Source organism: Arachis duranensis, chromosome 2 (genome assembly GCF_000817695.3).
Source record: "Arachis duranensis cultivar V14167 chromosome 2, aradu.V14167.gnm2.J7QH, whole genome shotgun sequence".
Taxonomy (NCBI): Eukaryota; Viridiplantae; Streptophyta; class Magnoliopsida; order Fabales; family Fabaceae; genus Arachis; species Arachis duranensis.
Window position 1 is genome coordinate 71,359,136 of NC_029773.3, and position 23,971 is coordinate 71,383,106.

Genomic DNA, 23,971 nt, shown 5'->3' on the forward strand with positions numbered 1-23,971 from the left:
TTAGATTGTATTATTTTAATTTTAATTTGGTTAGAGTTTTATTTTAGTTTGTTATTTTTGTTTTATTAGGTTTAAATTTACATTTGAGTATTCTAAATTTAAGGAGATAGAATTTTGAAGTTTAAATATATGAGAGAAAAGATTTGAGATATGATATCTAAAAAAATTATTACAATCATTTTGTCAAATTTTTATAGATAATGATAAATTAAAAGAAGAATTTTAATGGATACGCACCTAATTATACTGTTACCCTAATGTTGGATGTAATAACTTACACTACGACTTTTTTGGTTTGCTTGATGAATCCTTGGCATTATAGTGCTTTCAAGAATGGATGACAATGGTTGCTCTCCTAATGATTTAACTGCTGTAACTATTATTCATGCTCTTTTGGATAAAACAGAGAATGGAAGAGCAGAGAATTTTCTTCACAAAATGATCAGTAGAAGACTATTGAAGCTAAAAGCTAGGGTGCACTCTTTCTGCCCAGATAGATTTATACAACTATTGTGGTTGTATTTCAGATAAATGGTTATATCTCTAATACAATTATTTAGATTTTTTTTTGAGAAAAATGAGAACAAAAAGGCAAAGAAATTTCTTCATGAAATGATTAATAGAGGTCTATTGAAGGAAAAAAGATCGGTGTACCTTTATCCGTTATGTCTGTGGTTGTTCATAATCAATGAATTAAGTTAAACTTTAGTTTTGATAAATTTGAAATATGCTGTAAATAGATGGTCAAAGTCTAGTATTGTTATTTTTTATAGAATTTTTTTTTCAAGTTTGAGTCTAGTCTGTTTAAAAGTTCACAAGCCTATTTAAAAAGTCTATTTCGTAAATTATAACTCAAACAATAAATTTAAAAAATATAAATTGATATTAAACAAATTTTAAAATTTATAATTCATAATTTATAAAGCGTAATTCATTTATATCCATCGTTATTTACGTATCATAATCATACTTATAATTTATAAAAAAATTTTAAACAAAAAGTAACAATTTTAATTAATCTTTGACTATTAATTCTTTTTTAGTTTTGTTTTGTATTTAGGATAAGTGAATACTTGAAGGTCTAAACTAAGAACAATTTACTTCTACAAAAAAAAATATTTTAACGAGTCAAACAAACAAACTTTATATTTTTTAAAGTTTATAACCTGATTTTTTTAATTAATAGATTTTATAAAAAAAATCAAATCTAGCTAGTTTAATAAAACAAGTCAAGGCACATACTTCCACTCCTATATTTTGATAACATTTTTATTTTTATTTTTTAAATTAAAAAATATTATTAAATAATAAAAAAAATTACTTAACTTTAATAGTACTTTTTAGGTATTATTAATGTCGTATAACTACAGTAACCATAGTATATACTATATAATGTTGATTTTTTGTTTGCGTAGTGCATGCCACACAATTAAATCCAAAGAAATTATCCCTTCTTCCTCTACCAAATTATATATATTTTTTAAGTTTTAAAAACCTATTAAAAATTATTTTATTTTGAATTATTTATTCAGTACATTCAAAATTCAATATATTCAGAGGCCTGTCCAATACCAGTAATTAAGCAAGATGCTAGTCACCAAAAAAAATTAAACAAGATGCTTTTTGTTTTTGTCATTGGAATGAACCGGACAGACCCGTCCCAAACCCATACAAGGGCCTGCTTTCAGACAGAGTCATTGGATACTACACGAGTACACGACACAAAAATTGATCAATTAAGAATTTTTGTTGGCAAAAACAAGAATACATAACGAAGAGAGTTATAAAAAGGCAGTTGAATGGAGGTTTATGGAGTATTAGAAATATAACCATTAGTGTTACCTTTTCTCATTAGTGTAACCTTTTGGGATGAGTGGTATCATGACATGGTATCAGAGCTCAGGATCTGAAAGGTCAAAAGTTCGATGCTTGGTGAACCCTAAAATTAGCTTAAGTTTTTGGGATGAGTAATTTTATGACATGAGATGTTTACTATCCCTAGTACCGGATGGTTGTTCTGCATAGTATGAGTGATGTTCATTTTGTAACTCATATAGTCCATTGTTACAAATATTTCATTGGCTCCCTAGCAGTTGTCCAAAGTGTTTAACCATTTAAACCTGTCAAAACTGTATGGCTAAATCTATTTTTATTGATCACAGAAGTCCAAATATATATACAGGCTATACCAAACAGCTACCATGCCTAAATTACAACAACAATCTCCTAAAAACAGTAGTAAAGATTTTTCTATATGTAATTCTATCCTAGTAAATCAATCTCCTAAAATAGATATTTCTATATATATAAATAGCAATTCTATCCTAGTAAATCACTAACAGTGTCAATCTAGAATATTGTTAATATCAATCAGAATATTTCTAGATTGGATTGTCTCTCATTACCCCCCTCAAGTTGGACCATACAAGTTTTGAATGCCCAACTTGTCAAGAAGGAAAGTAAACTTTTTCAACCCAAGGGCTTTGATAAATATGTCTGCCAACTGAGTGCGCGTGGGAACATAGGAGGGAAGGATGATCTTCTGAGCAACGACGTCCCGAACTAGGTGGCAATCAACTTCAATATGCTTGATTCGTTCATGAAAGACAGGATTCTTGGCAATATAGAGTGCAGCTTGACTATCACAAAAGAGACGAATGGGCTGACCATGGGAGATTCGAAGATCAGAAAGGAGTTGCTTCAACTATTTGAGTTCACACGTAATGTTGGCCATGGAGCGGTACTCTGCCTCGGCAGATGACTGTGACACTGTTTGTTGTTTCTTCGTTTTCCAGGACATTGGAGAGTTGCCAAGGAGGATAAACCATCCTGTGAGTGACCGTCGAGTAAGGGGGCAGCTTGCCCAATTAGAGTCGCACCAGCCTGTTAAGGTAAGATACCTCGTTGTAAGAGAATTCCTTGACCGGGTTGTCCTTTGAGATAATGAACCACCCGCAGGGCTGCTTGCCAATGCTCTTCTTTGGGCTGCTGCATGAACTGGGACAAAACATGCACACTGTAAGACAGCTCGGGGCAAGTGAAACACAAATAAATGAGGCACCCAATTAAGCGGCGATAACGACCAGGATCAAGAAGCAGTGGCCCATCCGCCAAAGCAAAATGATGATTTTCTTCTAGAGGAGTGGAGGACGGTCATGAACTAAGCAACCCAGTTTCCATAATAATATCTAAAGCATATTTTTGTTGGTTAAGGAAGATTCCCGTAGGAGATCGAGCAACTTCCACTCCAAGGAAACATTTGAGCTTTCCCAGATCTTTCATGTGAAAGCAATGATTAAGGTACTTTTTGAACTGATGAATAACTGAAGAATTATTACCAGCTATGATGAGATCATCAACATATACGAGCACCACAAGCTGAGCCTGAGCTTGTTGAAGAACAAACAGTAAATGATCTGTAGAGGACTGCTGAAAACCATATTGGAGAAGGGTAGTGGAGAGTTTGGCAAACCAACAACGGGGAGCTTGGCGTAATCCGTAGAAAGATTTACAGAGCTTGCACACCATATCATTGTTTTGTACAAAAAATCTAGGCGGTAACTTCATATAAACCTCTTCCTCAAGGTTAACGTGTAAAAAATCATTGTGGACATCCATCTGGTAAAGTTCCCAATCTTTAGCAGCAGCGACAGCGAGTACAGTGTGAATAGTAACCATTTTTACCACTGGTGCAAAAATCTCATTGAAGTCCATCCATTCAACTTGATGATTTCCCAAGATGACCAAACTTGCTTTGAACCGTTCAACACTCCCATCCAAGTGATATTTAATATGGTAAATCCACTTGCACCAAAGGGCTTTCCTACCAGAAGGCAGGGTGGTGATATTCCAGGTGCCATTCTCTTGAAGGGCTTTAATTTCATCAGCCATGGCTCATTTCCAACGAACATCGCGAACTGCCTCATTAAAGTGCCTGGGCTCCTGTTCATCGCCCAATGCTGCAAGAAAGGCACGGTGGGTAGCAGAGAAATGTGCACACGATACATAATTACTGAGTGGATAGGACGTACCTAAGAGATGCAATTGGGGAGAGTAGCAGATCGATGGGCTAGCAACACAGATGGTGCTGGTGATATACTCGCGAAGACGTACAGAAGGTTGTCTCACGCGATGCCCTCGCCCAATAAAACTTCAGAAGGTTCTGGATTTACCGTGGAGGAGGATGCGTTGCCGTTAGAGGAGGAAGGAGGGTTGTGCGTCGTGTCGCGCAAGGGCAAGGCAACAATAGTGCGGTCGTTGTCGGCTATAGTAGGACTGTGTGCGTCTTGTTCATCTTGGTTCAAAGAGGAACCTCCCTCTTCAAAAGTGGAGTCATCGTGCAGGTTAGGCCCAATTAGTGGGTCATCACATGCATTGGGCTCAATACTCTGGACATGACCACTTGATGTTTCTGAATTACATAGGGAAGCAAAGGGGAATGTATCTTCCATGAATTTTACATCACGAGACACGAAGAAAACATTTCTTTCTAAATCATACAATCTCCATCCCTTTTTCCCAAGAGGATATCCAACAAAAATACACTTACGACTTCTTTTTCCCAAGAAGGTTCTGGACGTTCCCCCCACTATTCTGGGTAACCAATTAGTTGGAAGCACTCCTTAACTTCATGTCCAGATCTTCACTCTTTCTTCTTGTGCCAAAGTCACGTACACTCGGTTGAGGGAAGGCATGGGGTCCGTGGCCAGAATGTTGGAGTGCACTGTCCCATAACTCACATCGTCCAAGCCCATAAGGAATTGATGGACTCTTTCTTTTTGTCTTCTTTTCTCCAGCAGCGTTCCAATGTTGCACTTGCATCCTCCACAGGTGCAATTTGGAATCTTCTCGTAGTTGGCCAACTCATCCCAGATGGTTTTCAACTTTCCATAATACGAGACCATGGCTATCCCATGCTGTTTGCACTCAACTAACTCGGCTTTTAGCTACTGAATTTGCGGTCCGTTCACCATAGAGAACTGCTCTTTGATGTCATCCCAAAGATACTTTGCATCTTCCACATACGTAATGGTGGAACGCAGGCTTGGTTCAACAATGTTCAATATCCAAGAAACAAGCATGGATTGAACAGTCCAACAATCTTCCATATCTGCCGCACCCTCTTTGAGCTTTTTGTGGGTTCCATCGAGGAACCCCATTTTCGTCGAGCACGCAACGAGACTTACATAGCTCGTGCCCACTCATCGTAGTTCTCGCCGCGCAATTGCACTTGCGTGATCACGTTCCCCGGATTGTCATTTGCATTCAGATTATAAGGCGAAGCACCTTTTTTGGTGACATCTCCCTGGTTTTTCCCGTCCTTACTTACCTCTGCCATTTTCTGCAGTGAAGGTTTGCCTGCACGTTGACGTCTATCAGAACCTAGAGCTCTGATACCATGTCAAAACTGTATGGCTAAATCTGTTTTTATTGATCACAGAAGTCCAAATATATATACAGGCTATACCAAACAGCTACCATGCCTAAATTATAGCAACAATCTCCTAAAAAATAGCAGTAAAGATATTTCTATATATATAAATAGCAATTCTATCCTAATAAATTACTACCAGTATCAATCTCCTAAAATAGATATTTCTATATATATAAATAGCAATTCTATCCTAGTAAATCATTAACAGTATCAATCTAGAATATTGCTAATATCAATTAGAATCTTTTTAGATTGAATTGTCTCTCATTAAAACCGACGAGTTTTTATCCCTAAAATAAGGTCTATTTAAATTTCAAATAGAATTGACTCCGATCAACTTAAAAAAATAACGAACAAAATAAGACTAGCTTACATGCTAAATAGGAGGCTCGCTTTATTTTTTTGTATTTTTCAAAAAAACATAGTACTTTTTATTTTTTTTTATTCAACCTGAAAATTCGATCTGTCCCACTAAAAACCTTTATTTGTTAAATATTTTTTGTCAAAAAGTAATATTTTTTAGTGGATAAAAGTTTTTTTAGTCAAAAATTAATTTTTTTTATCTGTTTTTAAAATAAAAAGCACAAAATATCGGGCCAGGCTATTTAACCATCAGGTTGGGCATAAATGTTTAGGACTTAAAAATTGAAGTCCATAAACAACAAAAACATAAATGAATTAATTTGTATAATCCAATTATATAGACAGAACGGGCCTATAGGGATCGGGCTGGCCCTGACAGCTTTAAGCCGAGTAACATGTATTTATCTGATGTGAAAAATGTTTCCAACTTTCCATCATACATAACTAGTTATGGTCAATAATTAATCATAGTATTTTATATCACACAACATATTACATTACATGGACATAAAACATAAACTATTTATATAGGAATATAGAATATTATATGTATATTTATAGCTTTACTATTCATAAACAATATAATAAAATTAGATTCATATTTATAAACAATATATTTATATTTGATTCATCTTTATAATAAAATTAGACTAGATTCACGTTTAAAATTAGAATATTATTTTTTAATGTTTATGGACAATTTAGTTATTTTAATGTGAAATTTTTGAGTATTTTATTATAAAAAGTTTAATTATTTTAATAGCTGATGAGCGTTGTACCCAAAAAAAAATATATAAAATACATATAAATATAACATATACATAATGATTAATTTGTGGTATTCATTGAGCTTCTTGAGTTTCTATTATTTGCTCATTGATTGTTAGGCGAATCCTTGAAATCATTACCTTCAAAAACCATATTATCCATTATATTTGAACTTTGCACGCAGCTATATTATACTCTGATCTGTCTTTTTTATTTAATAAGATATATAATGTATATAGCTAGCTAGCAGATAGGATCAAAAAATTTAATTGGGTCAATAATAATGTACTTGTAGTCGGTTAGGAATAAAAAGCCAGGTATATGCAAGCACAATTCAGAGAAGACACTTTATTGAACCACATGGGTGGTTCTGATCTGTGTTATATGCATGAAAAGCTCGTTTAATAAGAGATCATATTCATACTATAAAAGTTGTTGATTAATTAATTATTTAATTATATGTTTTATTTTATTTTATTTTTTTTGGTTCACATCTAATTATAATGGCATGCTATTATTGAATTCAATCAAACATATGAACTTTCTTTTGTAAGTGGATAACACAATATTGTTGGCCGATGCAAGAAGAGGACACGCATAGTCTTGATGCATGTGCTGACAATATAAGATGGGTCTTGTTATTATTATTATTACTTTTATATTATTAATATTCTTATTATTATTAGTATGCAAAACTGTGAGAATAATGCAATTCACCTATAGCTGTACCAAAGCTTATTTTGTGGTTCTAGTTCTCATAGGATCAGCAAGCAACTATATATGCTCTCTTTACTTTCTCACTTTTTCATTATTTGTTGCGTTAATAATTAATTATTGTCTTTGATATTATAAAAATTTATGGAAATTCTCATAGTATAAAAGACTTTTGTATAATTGCTTAAGATGAAATTAAACTAATTTTTCTAAAAATTTAAGTTTATAGAAGAAGTACAAAAATAATAGTTTATTTGGGTGAGTTTTTATGAAAATATTTTTTATTTTTTTAAAGTTTTTTAAAAATAAAAGTAATTATATGTTTGAATATTTTATGTAAAAATATCTTTTTATTTAATAATTATGTTTCGATATAACAATATAAATAAATTTTTTGTTTATTTATTGAATTTGAATTCTCTAAATTTTAAATTTTTATGTTAGAGGGTAAAGTGTGATCTCTCATCTTTGAATAATTTTTTTTCGTATTTTCTCTTAGTCCCGCCTTTGAAATAAATAATGAGAGATCACACTTTACCCTCTAAAGTGTAATTTAAAATTTGGAGGATTCAAATCCTATTTATTATATTAAAAATATTTAAAAAAAATGTAAATTATAATTTTTTTAAAAATATTTTTTATTTTTTAGTGTTTTTACTTTTATTACTAAAATTTTTTTAAACACACTAAAAATTAAATAAAAAATTTCCATAAAAAAAACTTTTTTCTAATTTAATAACGCTCAAATAAGTATATAATATCTCTAATAATATACTTTTTCATGCAATAACTTCTTTTAGGTTTGTGTTAACTTTTGCATTTTTTTGTCTTTTTTCTCTTTTATTTATATTATGTTAAATTTTTTTTAGAAGTAATAAGAATCGAATTTAAATCTTTTGAATCATAAAAAAATTGATACTAAGTTATAAATTTATTTCTTTTAAAAATTTAAACTAATAAAAAAGACAAATAAATAATTATATATCTAATATTACATTATTTTTTCTATGGTTTCACCAATTTATATATTAAAAAAAGTTATAAAACAAATTAATCTCTCGTAAAATGATGTACGATGTTTTGAATCCAATTAATAGGACAGGTATGTATTTATATTTAATTTTAATAAATACTTAAACATGCATGTCTCAAGGAGAATAATAATTGCCTAGACTTGTAAGAAACCGTGACAAAAGAAAAGAAAAGATGTTTTTGGAATCAAATTCTAAAATGTACTTGTTCATCATTACATTCATTGTACACATGTATTCTTACCATTTAATTTAATTTATATATACTATGACTACGATAATATCATACTATAAATTCAAATTCTTCTAGGGAAGAAAATAGAGGAGGGAATCATGGACCTTTTTATTCATAAGACTCTCACTATTGGACAAACAGAAGGCTTGCTATATTGTCAAAGATGATATATTTTATGCATTATGTATTTATGTGTGGATATATAAATTGATGTTGTATGTTGTATTATCTGTCATTTGTTTACGTGACCACCATACCTCAATTTTCGGAGTGAAGCACGCAGGTATATTCATCTAAGTATCAACACCAAAGATCTTATGTTTTTGTCCTTCAAAATTATTTTATTTAATTTATGTAGTATACAACGATATCGTATGTACGAATACCCTCTGAAATATGCTTTTTATCTAAATCACTACTATGATTAAATAGTGGTGACGTACATTTTAATTTGCATTATTTGGCTGATAAAAAATATAGATATACAAGGAGAAAAAAAACTTTTCTTAAGGAAAAAAAGATTTTTTATATGAGACAGTTTTTTATCTTTATCTTATTTCTATAACAAAAAATTTTACGATCATACGTACTAAGGAGATAATAACCTAAATTTAACTTTATTCATGATTTTATGTACAATTTTTTAGATAGATAATTATTTTTTAAATAATATGAATAATAAGTTTTAAAATTGATTCACTAAAGTAAAAAAAATACTCCACTCTTAAATTACTTCTTAAATTTTAATATTAAAATAATTATCTGCATAACTAATGAATTAAATATCAAATCATTATTAATTGTATAGAAGTAAATCAAATAAAAAAATAACTATTTAATTAAAAATAATAAATATAACCATCTGCATATTTGTTGAATTGAATATCTGATATATTTATTATTTATATTATTTAATATTTTTATTATCTACCTATATTTTTTTTACGTATTATAAATTTATTATATTTAATATTATTCTATTATTCTGTAATTAAAAATAAAAAAATAAAAATGTAGCATACTTATTGTCACCGTCGTTATCATAATTTATTAGTGTATATTATGGTGTCTATATATACTTGCCTAACTCACTAAAAAGAGATAAAAATTAATATTTAAATTAAAAAATATAAAAATAAATAATTTTTTAATATTTAAAATTTACTACAAAAAACAACTTCAACAATTTCGACACCAAAATTAAAGGAATGGGAGAATTGGCCTAATTTATTATTTGATTCAACATGAATGCGGTTAGCTTAATGATGATTAATTGTCATTGTGTAACTGTAACAATCCTATAGTTTCTCGTTATTTATTAGTTGATGTATCTGAAAAGATGTGCTGAGGATTCTCACGAATTAGAAGTAGAAGTTCATTGAACAGTGTCCTAGATTTGCGTGTTCACGTAATTTAATTCCCATGTGAAAATGTTAATCTCTCACAGATTAAACACACACCCATATTTTGCTGAGTTGTTAAATTTTCATATTAAATACATTTTAAAAACAATATTTATTAATATTTATTTGATATTTATATTTGTTGTATTTAATTATATTTTAATAATTTAAATTACTATTTTTCTTTTGGAAAAAAGAATGTATATCATTTTAACTTTTCAGGCATTTTATCATAATAATATCTTTTTTACGCAATGCATGGACATTATGGTGAGAACATAGGAGGGGAAAGCAAAAACTTACACGTTGCAATTTCATTAAATATATTTAAATTTATTATTTTTTATTATTATTTAATCATTAATTTAAATTTTTTATTTTAATTCTATTAATCTAATAATATATATTTTTTAAATATTAATGATTAATTCATAATAAAAAAATAAATTTTGATAATCTTTTAACATTTTTTATATATTATATATGCATGTGTGATAGACGTGCTCACAAAAAACAAAGCTTTCTTGGCCGTGTATTTTGCTTTTGATTGCGGGCTTGTATTAGTGTATTGTCCATAATAATACAGAGAATTAAGAAACATCTTTTGTTTTTTCGTTTTTTTACCTTCTTTAATGTAATTTTCTTTACATAACAAATTATTAAAATTTTATCTATCAATCTCGTTAGGTTACTAACACAATTTTTGTCAACAATTACCAACTTTAATTGGACTGGGCTCCAAGTCTACTTAATTCCAAAAGCCACATCTCAAATTAATCCAGATTAATTCCTAATTTCACTAGTTTATCACACTAACCCTAATTTATCCTATATCCACATTTTCTTACCGTGGACACACTTTCCCAACCCCTATATCCTTCTCCACGTAGCATAGCCATCAGAGTTGTCGTCTTAGTCGGTCGCTGCCGTCAAAGAAAGTCAACGCCGCCAACCTAATTCATATTGATTTTCACCGTGCAAAACATCTCCACCCCCTAAACCCCTGACAGTTGTGTCTTCGGACAGTCAACCTCCAACGCGTTCTTGTCGCCGGTGTCAACTCAGATCAGCGCTGCCAGCGATTTTGCCTGCAATTGCGTCAACCATTATAGCTTCCACCGGCAAGCTTCCATCAACGGCGACTGACGAGTCAGATTTTCTATCGGTAAAGAAATATAAAAGTATAATCGCGTTGTAAGTATAGCTTCTAAACCAACAGAAAATCCTTTCGTACAAATGTTTGGTTGTCACAAGTAACAAAACACAATAAATTTATAAACCGAAGTATTCAAATATCGGGTCGTCTTCTCAAAGAATTGCAGGGAAGTATGATTTATTATTGGTTATGGAAAACAGTATTTTTGGGTTTTTGAAAAAGGTTTGAATGAGAAAAATAGATTGCAGGAATTAATAAATCAATAGCAAAGAAAAACTCTTGGTAAGGTATGAAAATTGGAAGTCCTATCCTACTTATCCTTATCAATGGTGATGAGAATTATACTTTTGCTCCCACTAAGTCAACCTCTAACTATGAAGGTAAGTTAAGTGGACAAATCAATTTAACACCTAAAGTCCTAGTCAACTCCTTAAGGAAAGACTAGAGTTATAGGAATCTAAATTAATCAGCAAAGGTAACAATTATCAATCACGATGAGTTTGACAACTCAAGAGTTACCAATTAATCAGCTAGAACCAAGAATATAAGAAACTAAATAAAAGTCATATGTCTGAAATACCTCAAATATTAATAAAAGAAATCAAATCCCACATGGAGAAGTTCATAAACAAGTAAAAGAGAAAATAAATAAAAAGAACATTGAACCTGAGATAAAGAAAATGAAAATATTCCTAAATCCTTTAAGAGGAATCATAATCCTAATCCTAAGAGAGAGGAGAGAGCCTCTCACTCTAAAAACTACATCTAAGTTATGAAAAGTGAATAATGAGTCATCTCTCCTTCATATAATATGTATTTTCTGGGCTGAAAACTGAGTCAAAAACAGCCCAAAAATCGCTGTTGGTTCGTACAGGTCGCGGCAAAGTGACGTGGAGGCGTCGTCCACGCGTTTGCGTGGATTGAAATTCGCAGATGCGACGCGTGCGCGTCATCCACGCGTTTGCATCATCTAACTTCAAGGCAGCTATGACAAATTATATATCGTTGCGAAGCCCCGGATGTTAGCTTTCCAACGCAACTGGAACTGCGTCATTTGGACCTCTGTAGCTCAAGTTATGATCGTTTGAGTGCGAATAGGTCAGGCTGGACAGCTTAGCAATTTCTTCAACTTCTTGTATTCCTTCCACTTTTGCATGCTTCCTTTCCATCCTCTAAGCCATTCTTGCCCTGTAATCCCTGAAATCACTTAACACACATATCAAGGCATCGAATGGTAATAAGAGATGATTAAAATATACAAATTAAAGACTCTAGGAAGCATGTTTTCAATCGTAAAACAAATTTTGGGAAGGAATTGTAAAACCATGCAAATAGTATGAATAAGTGTGCAAAGAATTGATAAAAACCACTTAATTGAGCATAAGATAAACCATAAAATAGTGGTTTATCAACCTCCCCACACTTAAACATTAGCATGTCCTCATGCTAAGCTCAAGAGAAGCTATAAAGGAGTGAAGAGGAATGATAGAGAGTATGCAATGCAACATATCTATGTGAATGCAACTACATGCAAAATGTTCTACCTACTTGGTTAAAAGTAAACAAGTTCTTCAAGACAAATATGAATCAAATTCCACTAATTCAAATTACACAATAAAAGACAAGTAAACTTGTGAGAAGATAGCTCATGAAAGCAGGGAACATAGAATCAAGCACTAAACCCTCACTGGTAGTGTATATCACTCTAGTCTCTCTAGTGTATAGGGTAATTACTCTATTCTTCTCTAATCATGCTTTCTAAACTTTGTTCTTCATCTAACCAATCAAGAAATATTTAATGTATACATACAAACATCATGAGGTCTTTTTCAAGGTTGTAATGGGGCTAAGGTAAGGGTAAGGGTATATATATATAAGGCTAAGTGAGCTAATAATTGAACCCTTGATTAGTCTAAGATGTCACCTAACATATACATACTCTATATAATCTAGAAATCTTGCCTAGCTGCCCAATTTTCCCACTTGTGTGTTACATACTCATGCACCAATTTTATTTTTGATTTTATCCCATGTGCATTGATTCTTTAATTTTTGCATTGGGGAAATTTTTTTGTCCCCTTATTTAATTACTTAATAAATTTTTTTATTTTTTTTTTGAAATATAAGAATAATATATCAATGCACATGGTGTTTTAATTATTTTGATTTCACATGAGCATGCTCCCAAATTTCAAATAATTTATTCACTTTAATACCTTTTTCCTATCATCCCGTATTCCCATAAATTTCCCCACACTTAGTTGATACACAATTTCTATCTTAAGCTAACCAAGAATTCAACTTGAAATTTTTAATTAGTTTTTCTGCTTAAGGCTAGTAATGTGGTTATAGAATAGAAGGGGATTAAAAGGCTTAAGGGGGCTAACAAGGGTGATGTAAAAGGTAGGCTTATTTGGGATAAGTGAGAAAAAATTCAAATAATAGCCTCAATCACATGCAGGTATGTATCTATATTCTATATTGGACATATAGACTGAAACAAAGTAAAGATTACAATCATAGAGAAGGAAACACACAAGAATAAAATATTATGGTTAAATAATGTAACCATGCAATTAAGCTTAAAATCTCACGGGTTGTGTGTTCTTTAGCTCAAAAACTATGTTCCAATTTACAATTTTCCAAACAAGTTTAACACAAATTTTTCAATTTAAATTAGTGAAATACTATAAAAATTTCTTGAAAAAGAAAATATTACTTCAACCAAGTAGTAACTAAATGCATAAAATCAAATAAACATGCAATCAAATATACAAATGCAACAATGAACAAACAAAGAAAATAGAGTATTGGTGTTGAAAAGAAGGTAACTAACCCCTGGAAGTCGGTATCAACCTCCCCACACTTAAAGATTGCACCGTCCTCGGTGCATGCTAAGATGTGCAAGTGGATGGGGGTTGTGGTTCCTCAGCTGGTGCTCTTTCTGTTCCTTTTCTTGCCGGTGGTTTGGGAGTAGCTTTCTCTTTACCCTTCTTGGTGGCCATCCTGAAAAAGGGAAAAAGAAAGTAACTTTTAAAGCTAAGGGTTAGAGTAAGAAAGGAGCGGAAAAGGTGATAATCAATGCACAGTAAAGAAGAATGACGTTAACACATGGTCATGACTATATGTGAAAAGTCATCAATGGAAATATAGCAAGTGCATGTGATGATAGTTAAATGCAAGGTATTTATTAGCATGCTGGCAAAGGCATGAGTAGCATAGATCAAGCATTCAATGTCCAAGTTAGATTACCAAGTCTTTCAAACTAACAATATGTTTGTAATAACAATTATATTTAATTAATAAAATATAAAAAGGGTTTTGTGAAAAATAGGCATTAAAGTAGTAGGATAGTATAAAAGTAGTGCATGATGCCATACGGGCTTTTTCACAAACACATAGCATGCATGGGAAATAAGTTATTGAAAGTATTAAATTGAACATACATGCAACCCTATAAAAAGTAATATATAATTGTCAAAATAATTCCTGAATAATTCACAAGCAAAATATGGAAAATAATGACCCAAATAAATTTTCAACACCAATTAAAAGAAAAACAAAGAAAAAGAAGGGAAGGAAGAAAGAAATAAGAAGGGAAAGAAAGGATTTAGATTTGGGGAAGAAAAGATAAGATATTTGGCTGATTTGGATAAGTTGTGTGGCGCAGGCGACGCGAGCGCGTGGGGCATGCAGTCGCGTGGATAGCGCTTCGATGAAGTGACGCGAATGCGTGGGTCATGCGCTCGCGTGAAGTGATTCGTGCCTTCAGCGCAAGTGCAGCCTCGCGGCCGCGCAACTCTCTTGTGAAAAGCTTATTTTGCCAAAACTTTGGGTGACGCGATCGCATGGTTAGCCTTGTTTTGAAAAACGGCACGGACGCGTGATAGGGCTTGTGGTTCTAGCACGAGTCCAGCCCAATTCCAGCTCAACTTTTGGCCATACACCCTTTTTACGTCGATTTTGAGGCACAGGTTCGCGTGGGTGACGCAGACGCATGGGAGGTGTTTTTCCCATGTGACGCGGACGTGTCAGCAACATGGTCGCGTGGATCAAATTGTGCCAAAGGCACGCCTCCAGGCAAGCTTTCGCGTGACTCTTTGTTCAATTTTGTTTTCTTCCCAACTTACCTATGACGCGCACGCGTCGGTGACGCTATCGCGTCGCGTGCGAAATTTTTTTTATTGATACATTATGCAGAATGCAATGAATGTTATGCAAAATTCCAGGTTCAATCAAAACTCAAAAATAGAATAAAATTTTAACTAAAAAAGGAACGATCATACCATGGTGGGTTGTCTCCCACCTAGCACTTTTAGTTAAAGTCCTTAAGTTGGACATTTTGGTGAGCTCCTTGTTATGGTGGCTTGTGCTTGTATTCATCCAAGAATCTCCACCAATGTTTGGTATGCCAACAGCCGCCGGGGTCCCAAACAAGGCATATAAAGCCCTTGAGTAAGTTCAAACAGGCTTCAAGGCTCCCGGGATGTTGAATGTCAGAATAGATTCCAAGATCCCAAACTTTGTTTCTATGCCCGTCTTTAAGTAGATCCTGATGATTCCATCTGGGTAGCAAGCAATCTGAATCCTCAGGGGAGCTGTCAAATAACTTTCTAGAATCCTCAGGGGAGCTGCCAAATAACTTCCTAGACCCATTCAACTGAGCTCTACACCAACCTTTACCTTTAAACTTTGAGCGAACAACCATGTTGAACCTTGCTTGACAACTCCAACCACTAACCACCTTCCTCTTACTCTTAATGCCACAAAGAGTTCTAAGTTGACCATCCGTCTCTAGTAGCCCATATTCAAGTGGAAAAGTAAAGGATAAGGATAGGAATTTTGCCCACTTGAACGTTGTGTTGGACGGTAATGGCCTTGGGAGAGGTGTTTCTAATGAATTTGCAAGCTCTACTCCCTTGTGCTCTTCTTTGACAACTTCTGCCTCTTTGCAATCTTCTTCAATATCAACCTCTTTCTCTTGGTGGATTTTTTCCAATTCAATCTCTTATTCATTGTTCACCAAGGGCATGGGAGGTTGTGCTTCCTCTTCTTTCATCTCCACGTCAAGTCCAATGGGAGAGGATACAAATGTAGATAAGAATTCATCAATGATCGAATCCATCTCTTGACCATCCCTTTCAAATTCTTCAATAATGAGATGCCTTGGAGGTTGTACACCCTCCTCAACATCAGTTTCAAACGTCTTTGAAGGAAGCTCTATAACTTGACTTTCCCATGGAGGTTCAGCATCTCCTAAGTCCTCAACCACTTCTTCCTCTTTAATGGCAGGCGTAGCTTCTTCCAATTGTTCCAATACAAAATCATGCTGCTCACTGTCCACCGGAGTTTCTAACTTCTCCTTCATCCACGTTCTTCAGTAGATTCTCCACATTAAGTCATGGAGGTTCCTTGAATGTTCGAACGTCGGGAAGGTAATCGATTTATCGCTTGATCCAGTTGGCGAAGGGTTGCATGAAATTTTTCTACTGTTTCCTTGAGACGATCCCTTGATTCTTGTTGTGCTCGGCTATCATAAGTATGATCAGAGTGATCTTAGATTGATGGATATGGAGATGGTGTATATTGAGGTGGTGGTTCTTGGGAGTAATTGGGGTGGAATTAGGGTGGTTCTATATATGGTTCATACGGTGCATAGGGTGGTTGGTATGGTGGATATGGGTTGGGGTCATATGGAGGTGAATGGCGGAAAGGGGCTTGTGAGTATGGTGGTCCAAAATCATGTTGAGGAGGGGGTTCATAGGCATATGGTGGTGGTTGTTGATAATCAAAAGAGTATTCACCATAGCCATTGCCTTGATATGCATCACATAATGGTTGTTGATAGTCCATTGGAGGTGGTTGTTGCCATGAGGGTTGATCAAATCCTTGTGGCTCCTCCCATCTTTGATTGTTCCAACCATGGTGCATGTTGTCATTATAATCTCCTCTTCCTGCAACATAATTATAACCAGACTCATAGCCAAAGGGGTGAGAGTTCATAGTAGTGAGAGAAAATAAAAACAAAAATTAACAAAAAGAAAATATTTTGAAAAAGATATGATTTTTTTTGAAAAAGATTTGAAATTTAAAATTTGATTTTGAAATAAGATAAGATAAGATAAAAATTTTAAAATAAAATCTGAATTTTTTTTTGAAAAATATTTACAATAACCAATAATAAGGCACACGTTTGCAATTCCCCGGAAACAGTGCCATTTTGACGAGTCGGATTTTATATTGGTAAAGAAATATAAAAATATAATCGCGTTGTAAGTATAGATTGTAAACCAACATAAAATCCTTTCGTACAAACGTTTGGTTGTCACAAGTAACAAAACCCAATAAATTTATAAACCGAAGTATTCAAACCTCGGGTCGTCTTCTCAAGGAATTGCAGGGAAGTATGATTTATTATTGGTTATGAAAAACAGTATTTTTGGGTTTTTGAAAAAGGTTTGAATGAGAAAAATAGATTGCAAGAATTAATAAATCAATAGCAAAGAAAAACTCTTGGTAAGGTATGAAAATTGAAAGTCCTATCCTAGTTATCCTTATCAATGGTGATGAGAATTATACTTTTGCTCTCACTAAGTCAACCTCTAACTATGAAGGTAAGTTAAGTGGACAAATCAATTTAACACCTAAAGTCCTAGTCAACTCCTTAAGGAAAGACTAGAGTTATAGGAATCTAAATTAATCAGCAAAGGTAACAACTATCAATCATGATGAGTTTGACAACTCAAGAGTTACCAATTAATCAACTAGAACCAAGAATATAAGAAACTAAATAAAAGTCATATGTCTGAAATACCTCAAATATTAATAAAAGAAATCAAATCCCACATGGAGAAGTTCATAAACAAGTAAAAGAGAAAATAAATAAAAAGAACATTGAACCTGAGATAAAGAAAATGAAAATATTCCTAAATCCTTTAAGAGGAATCCTAATCCTAAGAGAGAAGAGAGAGGAGAACCTCTAATATGTATTTTTTGGGCTGAAAACTGAGTCAAAAACAGCCCAAAAATCGCTGTTGGTTCGTACAGGTTGCGGCAAAGTGACGCGGAGGCGTCGTCCACGCGTTTGCGTGGATTGAAATTCGCAGATGCAATGCGTGCGCATCATCCACGCGTCCGCATCATCTAACTTTGGGGCAGCTATAACAAATTATATATCGTTGTGAAGCCTCGGATGTTAGCTTTCCAACACAACTGGAATCGCATCATTTGGACATTTGTAGCTCAAGTTATTATCATTTGAGTGCGAAGAGGTCAGGCTGGACAGCTTAGCAATTTCTTCAACTTCTTGTATTCCTTCCACTTTTGCACGCTTCCTTTCCATCCTCTAAGCCATTCTTGCCCTGTAATCCCTGAAATCACTTAAGACACATATCAAGGCATCGAATGGTAATTAGAGATTATTAAAATACACAAATTAAAGACTCTAGGAAGCAAGTTTTCAATTATTGAACAAATTCTGGGAAGGAATTGTAAAACCATGCAAATAGTATGAATAAGTGTACAAAGGCTTGATAAAAACCACTCAATTGAGCATAAGATAAACCATAAAATAGTGGTTTATAAGCGACACAGATCTTCCTTTGGCAAGCTTCGATCGAAGGTCACCACCTAACCGTGCGATTGAAGTTGCATCGTCTTCGCTACTCGTCCAAATGACGGCGCCTCACCCATGCTCGGCTCTGTAGTCTGCACGCACACTGCTTCGGTTCACCGTGCACTGCCGTAAATTTGCTATTGAGTGACCTCCTTGAATGTATCTTGCATGATCTTATTTAGGTATAACATCATATGGATTTTAGTGGATGAAATTAGAATCTTTGGCTAGAGCGTGTTTAGGTCTTTAAGTTAAATTTGTTTTTATGCTATGTTCCAATGTTAATATTATATGGATACTTGTTAGTTATTGAGTTTAATGTATTTTGTTCATGTTAAGTATGTTAATTATCACTTCTTCATGATTTTTGCTGGATTAGTATATGATGATGTGAAAATATTTTATGGGCGTGTCTGTTGAGTTTTGAGTGAAAACTCATTTAAAGGTGTCTTTGCTAGATTAATGTGTCTAATCTTAAAATTTCTTGTCGTGAACTGAATTTAATTGTGATTTGGTCCATGTTTTATCATTTTTGTTTGATTAATGGAGGCTGCTATTGAAAGAATTTATCTCTTCTTATGTTTGGTAACGGAAAAGTTGAAACCTATATTATTTTTCGATGTGGAAAGTATTTATGATTGTGTCTTTTGACTAAATAATTCTTTAGATGTATCTTTGTTGGACTAATGTGTTGTTTGTATATGTGTCTATAAAATTCATAGAGTACTAGACTGAAGACGGTAAAATACAACAATGGGATAATGTAGGCTTCCGAATCCTTGATGTTTGAATAAATAATTTCTGCAAAAGTCTCATAGGTATTAGTAACTAATGCCGTTACGCAATGTTGATTTTTACATACAGGACACCTTAAGGGAATATAGGAAGGAAATAATGCTCAAAATCATTGTGGATCCTAATAATTCGGCCCTTGCGGAAATACTGAAGTTTCTTGACAAAAGTCCTCAACCTGCTGCGCGCCACAATCATCCCAGGAACAAACTTAAAGAGGTTAGGACAATTTTCACAGCATTGAGCATGAAGAGCATGATTTGGTGGACTAACAGAACACTCAAAAAAAATTACAAAGGAAAAAAACATGATAAGAAAAAAGTTGCATAGAACATTCTTGATTAATTAGTCTTATGATACCCCTTTATGTTTTATCACTTTTGTTTCATCATGATATTTTCCTTGTGAACATTATTGACTATAAAAAATTTTTTTTTAGCTACTTCATAGAAGCTCTGTCTATTATGGATGTGAATCCTATATTGGGACATTGATGTGTCTTTTGGTTTTCGACATACAATTGTTTTGTTTTACAAGGACTTTTATGGAAGTGTATTCTACTTATAACTTTATTGGACGCGTCTAATTTAATGCATGTCATTATATGAAGTTGCCCTTTGTAAATGTGACTTCAGAGGATATGTCTTCACATGCATGTGTCTTTTTAATGGACATATTTTCTGTGAATGTGTCTTTTTAACTGAGGTATCTTTTGTGAATATCTTCAGAGAATATGCCTTTTTAAATGATGTGTCTTTTAATGGAGGTGTCTTCTATTAGAAGTGTCTTCAGAGGATAAGTGTTTTTAATGGAGGTGTCTTTTTATGCATGTGTTTTTAAATGGAGGTGTCATTAGTTGTTGTGTCTTCGTATGATATGTCTTTTTTATGCATATGTCTTTTTAATAGATGTGTCTTCTTAATAGAAGTGTCCTTTATAAATGTGTCTTCAAATGATATGTCTTTTTAAATGATGTGTCTTTTTAATAGAGGTGGAGGATAAGTCATTTTAATAGAGGTGTCTTTTTATGTATGTGTTTATGGATATGTCTATTTACGAATGTGTCTTTTATAGATGCATCTTAAGAAAAAGTGTCTTGAGAGGATATAATTTTTGTACATGTGTTTTTCTAACGAGGTGTCTTTTATAGATGTGTCTTAACAAGAAATGTCTTGAGAAGATATAATTTGTGTACATGTGTTTTTCTGATGAAACTTTCGTGGAGATTCTTTTAGTAAACAAGAAAAAAAATATTTCTTTAAAAACTTGAAAATATAAACTTGCAAAATTAACTTCTCATAACCAGAACCTCCAAAGTTGTTTTCTTCATAAATAGAAATCATATAACTAGTGTTGATTCGCTTTAAAGTTTGCACCTGGAAAACTTATGATAGTTAAATAACATGTGCTTATGAAGATGACTCGCTCATTCTCAATGCCTTATAATAATAGAATAACATGTACTTATGAAGATGACTCGCCCATTCTCAATGCTTTATAAGTATCAATGTATCACACAAAAAAGAATATTATAGTAATATCAGTGTATCACGCACAAAAACATGTATGCTACAACAATTGTTAAAAAATCTGGCAAAAATCATTCATTCATTCTAACAACAGAATTGACCTCTCGATTTTAAGTGGCTGCTACATTAATTTTCTGAGAAAAATCACTACGCAAAGAGTAAATTAGTCAATTGCATACACAAAACAATTTGAAAAGAATATGCGCAATGATGACTTGAAGCATAAATAATTAATTTAAGCACACAAATATAATGTGAATCATATTGCTATGGAGCCATATATGCATATTCTATCAAGCTAATTAATCAACTAGCAAGGCTTAAGTTGATAATCATCTACTGATTCACATAAAAAAATCTACTACTATACTACAGAAAGTAAAAAAAAAAAAATGCACAAAATTATCACTATTGTTACCTACCAAGACAAAAATTAGAACAAATTTAAAAGAAAACATGCAACTTGCATAAAAGAATTCCACCAAAAACACACCATATATCATAGTTAGAAGATTAGATTTGCATTAAAAAATAATCCACAACAAATATACTACTAAACCACCACTTACCAACATTTTCTCTGGTAAGCCATGGTATATTAATCAAATCTAGAATTTTCTAGGGACCAACTTCTGTGAAACAAAGACAAGTCTTATTAACATAGTGAAAAAGTTTTAGTCTTATTAACATAGTGAAAAAGTTTTAATTTGGTCAGCAATCACAATTTGTATTATTTAATTAAGAGATAGACTTAAATGGCACGAATGATAACTTGAATGATAACTTAAATGGCACAAATATATAAGATATGCTTGTTTTATTTGCAGTAAGAGTCACTTGTATAAATACACAGCAGCAATAAGAAATTGTAACTATTCTAAAACAGAAAAGAAAAGGAAAGAAAACATAATCCTTTATCATATTAACACTTGGACGTCTAATAATATCAACAAACCATAGCAATGATATGATGAGTAAAAGAAACAGTTAGTAGTTACCTTGGTAAGAGCACTTCTTGAGCATCTTTTCAAGGATCTTGAACCATGTTGGATCATCATCAACAACTAGTACTCTCATTTAAAGGCTATTTTCGGATATCATCTTCTTCTTCTTGTATATTTTTTACTCTACAAATATACAATAACAAGAAAAATTCAAAACCTTCAACAAAAAAATTCCAAAACACACAAAAAAACATTTGAAACTTACGAAATAGAAACATTCAGAACATATAAAAAAGAAACATGCTATACCAATAGAGGAAGACACATATGAAACCTCAAAAAACGAAAAATCCACAGCTTAAGGGTAAGATTACAAACATAATTAGTGCATTATAGAATGGAGTTTAAACTAGAAATATTCATGTTTAAGCAACAACATTCACAGACTTTTCTTAGACAAATTTTGTTCTTCAGTAGGTGATACAAGTTAAAATCTTTACTGACTAGTCAAGATTTTAATTTATCCACAACATAAGTCATGACTTTTAACGAGTAAAAGAAACGGCTCTACTTCTTATTACTCCATAAACACACACAACAGACAAAAATTCCTAAATTGAAAAATCAGAATCCTACTTATGGGATAGACAATCATTGAAAATTTGGAATTGCCCTTGTATTGGATTGGAACACCCTCTTCTCTCTTTTCTTTAAATATTTAATATCAAATAAAATAATAAAAAAGCAATTCTTCAATTCCATTGGGTTGGAATTTACTTGAAAAAACACAGCTTTTCCATGGTTGAATTGACTGCAGCGAGCCACTTTGGTGCGTGGAAGAGTTGGGACTGCAGCCTTACAAAATATTTCAAAATTCAAACATCATACACATGTGGATTCACATATAACACCAACAAAAATTCCAAAAATAGTGAATAACATACTTGATCAACCAAAATTCAAACACTATACACATGCACTTGGACAAATAAAAAATTTGGAGAGAGAGATTGAACCATTGAGTGACTGTACCTGATTTAAATTCAAAAATAATGCACCGGCATTGCTCTCTCGGGAGGTCTGCAGCAACGACCAAATAGAATGGCTAGTGGCAAGAGGAGATTAACGCGGAAGGGTCGGCGGTGCTAGCTCACGGACTCTGGACGATGCAACGGCGAGGAAGGGTGGCCAATGGGACGCGATGATGGTGAAGCAGACGCACGACACTGACTATCTTCCCTGCGAAAACGGCGGATGAGGCGATAGCAACGGAGGCAAGGAGACTAGGGTGGATAAAGGATGGCGTGGGGGGTTTGGGAGAGAGATTATGGTTTCTAAGTAAAAATAAAAATGAAAGGGTAAATTTTGATTAAATCCTGATTATTCAAATTTTAGTTTTTAAAAAATATAAAAAATAATAATTAATTATTGCTGTTAAAAGTTGGCAGATAACTTCTTGGCAACATATATTTTTCCTTTATCTATATATGTCTCTTTGAAGAATAATGAGGGAATTTTTATTTATTTAGTCGGCTGTGTAAATAATAATTTTATTAATTCAATCTCCAATTTTTTTCTAACAATAAATATTTTTTGTGAAAAGTCTTAGGCCATTAGTCTGATGACTTTATATTTTTGCAAAATGTCATCTGAATTATTTTTGATTCTAAACACTTAATTACTATCAATAGCCTCTCATCTTTGAAGAAAAGGAATGAGTTCTCAGGTGTGATTCTTTAATAAGGCTTCAAATTTAACATCTATGGCCTCTTTTCACTTCGGATGAAGTAGGGCCTCCTTTACTGTCAGCAGCTCAACAACAACATGAAAAATCCTTGGCTGGATAGCACCAAATTTACTCTGAGTCGTCATTGGATGAGAGTTTGTAGGTTACATTAGTGGGAGAGCAATCTACAGTAGAACAATCTCAAGGTCCGAAATAGAAATCGGAACCAGGGTAGCTGAAGGGGCCATAGGTGTTGGAGGC